We start from the raw sequence: 3,960 nt of genomic DNA, 5'->3' as shown, positions 1-3,960 counted from the left end.
AAAAAACTAAAAGACTCTCCCTTCCATCCTGCCTTTACCTCAAATCACTGCTTTATCTCTCTTCTTCCTTTTGCCACCAAAATTTTGTGTAGGATTTGTCTATATTTGCTCTCTTAATTTCCCGATCATTTTTGCAAATTGATGGCAATCTCCACCACTCCTTAGAAAAATGCCCTTGTTAGGATTACTGGTAACTTTATAGTTGACAAATCCAGAACCTCCTTTTCAGACCTCACCTTTCTTGACCTCTTTGTAATATCAACACTATTGATCAATTTTTCTTTTTCTGGTTTCTACAATGTTATCTTTTCTTAATTCTCTCCCACCTTTTTTATTGCTCCTTTTCAGTTTCTCTCACTCTTTCTGATTCTTCATCCTGACCCTTAAATGTTTTTGTCCACCCAAGATTTACTTGACATCCGTTACTCCTACTTAATGCTCTCTCCACAGTTAGTTATTTCAGGCATTGCCATCGTGTCAGCAATTACCAATGTGCTGTCAACTACTAATGCCAAATCTATTTCTCTCACACTCACCCTTCTTTTAAGGTCCATTTGTATATTAGTGACAGCAGCTTTGACAGCCATGTGGCCGTGAGCAATTTATTAAGTTTTCTAAACTTTTAACTTTTTTTAAATCTGTCAAATGTTGCTGTAAGGTTAAATAATCTAACATTTCTTGTCATGTTCTAAGGATAATAAAGGCCAATGAATATGGGTTTTTATTGCTAATAAATGTTTTGTTGAAGAGTGAAGGTGAAAGGCAGCTGGTTGTGGAGGAAGCTGGAATAGAAGATTGCCAAAGAGGGGGAGCAGCACGTTTTGCTTAAAGGTGAACTATGCTGCGAAGAAGTGCAGAGCGTGACTGTGTCAGCGACAAACGTGAAGATTAGCAAAGATGAGAAAGCAGAACTGGCTCCAAACTGAGTGGTTTGAAATGCTGAGTCTTGTTCCACTTAAACACAACTGCACTCCCAATAAGAAGACATTGTCTTGCATTTTCTGTTGGTGACTGTTTTCCTTAAATTCATGAATTTAAAAACATTAATCAAGTAACAAATTTTATATTGTCTATAATCCAAATAATACAGATTGAACTATGTCAAAGATGTACTTTTCTCTGTTACCTGTTCCATTGAACCTCAAGTATAACTCAAGTATTATAAAAATTCATTTTCATTCATTTAATAAATCATTTTTTGCATATTATTCTGTGCCAGGCACTGCTACTTGGTGATATGGATTATTATAAGACACAGATGCTTGCCTCATGAGGCTTAAATAGATGGCAGTGTAACTACATAATATGATAGACATGTACAGTAGGTAAGAAAGGAGATCATTTTGCTGTGAGCAATAAGCAGAACATTCCATGCCTGGGGCTTGCTATCCTTGGGCCAAGTTGCTTTAACAACTCAGGAATGCTAATGAGGTACCTGTCCCAGACATCTGTCTTTGGGTCAGTGTCCTAGGATAGTCTGAGGTTCAACTCGAGACTAGAATCTGCTATATTTTCTTCCTCCTCACTGTTAAAACTTCTATCTACATTTTGTTCCCATTGGGCTGGTCTTGCTATTCACCAAACCATCCCCCCCGCCAACCCCCTCATTTCACTATACTGGCTTTTGAGTTAGACGTGTTCCAGCCTCTTAGAATGGATCTGAGAATTTTAGGATCTGTGGTTTGAATGTTCTGATCTCAGGTCTCAGGACAATCTTGGAAGATTTCAAAATGTTGAATAAGATGAACATATTTGCTTGGTCAGTTGCCTGTATTAATAATAAAACTATATGAAAGATATTCTGAATTTTTGGAGTTAGAGGTTAAAATTATTATTTCTTTCATTGTTAAAAGATTTAGGGATGAAGTGGTACATCTTCAAAAGTTTGATTAACTGAATCTATTTTAGATGTGATGAACTCAGGATAAGACTTGAGCATTTTACTTCTCAACAGGTGTTGAACCTTCTGTAGTAGTTGAAACCTGTTCTGATACAAAAATCTGATGAAAAAAATCAATGCTCCCTGTATTTTGGTCAGGACTTACTGCTGGTACTCGTTCCCATGAACCAACATCCTCTTCTGAAGGAAGAGCCAATGTTTCCTTCATTTCCGAAGGAACTGATTACAGGGACAGTTTCTATTTTGGTAAGACACATAAACACATTTCAGTGGGGAAAAAAAAAGCAGAGCATAGGATGGTTGGTGATTCAGCAAAAACGGGGATGGCTTTAGCCAGAGAAGAACACTTCAATCTTCTAATAATTGCCATTTCCACTGACTCTCGAAAACATTGCTTTTAAAGCTGCCTTAAGAAGCAAAATTAAGCTGTTTATAAAAATGCTCTCAATTCCAAACTTATGGTAGAATCATAACAAAAGTGACCGATAGGGAGGATATTTCCTGAGAATGAGATAATAGTTCAGTAGTTGGTCAGACATTGCCTTCCAGATAACATTCTCTGTCAACTTTGAGGTTTCTGTGTTTTGGACTACAAACTGTCAAATTCAACGTTTTTATACATGAAGCATAAAGAATGAAATGGCTTTTGAAGTACCTTTCGGTTGCAGCCAGCAGGTTAGTTTGTGAACATGGTGGTGTATTTGTTGTCTGAGCTTTTTTCTTACTTCAGGAGATTATTTTACTTCAAAACCAAGGCAGCCCTGTTTTACTTCTCACTGTCAAAACAGGTAGAGCCCCACTGTACAACTGATATAGGGCTACGAGGTCAGGCAAGGCCAGCACGGTAAGCTTTTCATGCTCACAGAAGAACATGAAGAGACCTGCAGTGTAACCAAACTAAGTAGAAGTAAGACACTTCAATAGGGGGATTTATTGGAAAATTATAGTTTGATTATTCATTCATTTAACAAATACGTATTGACAATTTGCTGTGCTGATGCAGGCTCTGACTTCACAAAGCTTACAGTCTAATGGCAGAGATCAAGTACCAGGTGTAACCAGGATAACATTTTGAAAATGCTAAACAGATGTTATTTTAATTCCCATTAAATCGTGATGCCTTGTAGCTCCCTGCCATTTGTACACATAGATGGACCATCCAATGCAAACGTGGGCTGAGGAGGTGTTGTTAAGGGAGCTAAGACCTGAGGATGAATCAGAGCCAGGGCTAAGTAATGATGTTAGTCAAAAGCAAAACAGCTGTGAACTCTTGGATGCCAACGAGAGGATTTGAGGAACTAAAAGTAATTCAGTTTCTGGAGTGAGAAGGGAAGTAGAAAAAGATGAGGATGGAGAAGTGAGCAGAAGCCAGGTTATGTAGTGCTCGTAAGCCTGTTACCATGTATTCGGGGTACATGAGGAATTGAAAGGAGGCCACTGTGGTGGGAACCATCTAAGAGAAATATTTAAAATCATCATTATAAGTGGTGTCCTATTTGACCATCAAAGAGTTCAGTTAATTTATCCAGCTTGGGGAACTATGAAATAGCTAAAGGTGTTTCTGTGCTCCAATTTGGATGAGTGCCTTGTGTGAGCAAGAATTGAGTATTTGGTCAAGTTGCCTTCATATCTGAATTGGATGTGGGGAATGATGGACTCCACACAGCATGCCCTGGGCGGACATTCTCACATATTCTGAGGGTTCATTTGAGACAAGAGTAGGCTTAGGCCCTGGCTCAGGAATGAGCAGGAGAAAGCAGGAGAAAGAGGCAGCTCTGAAGATCTCCCTGCCTGACCTGCCCAGGGGTGGCCTCCCTAAAGGCCTGGAAATTAGCATTCACTAGAGGTTTTGACTATGATCCTTGAAAGAGCTGTAGAGCCTGGTAATGGGGTTGAAAGAAGAGTGGGACAGGCCTACGGGGTGCTGCACAAGGTAGTTACTATTTAACTATAGGAATCAGAGGAAAGAGTGCTAGCGGTCAAAATCAGAAAAAAACTAATCAGTTATGGATCCAAAAATCAAGCAGAAATCCAGGAATAAGATGATGAGGAGCAAAAAG

Source organism: Propithecus coquereli, unplaced genomic scaffold (genome assembly GCF_000956105.1).
Source record: "Propithecus coquereli isolate 6110/MARCELLA unplaced genomic scaffold, Pcoq_1.0 Scaffold82, whole genome shotgun sequence".
NCBI lineage: Eukaryota > Metazoa > Chordata > Mammalia > Primates > Indriidae > Propithecus > Propithecus coquereli.
This window is presented reverse-complemented; position numbering follows the sequence as displayed.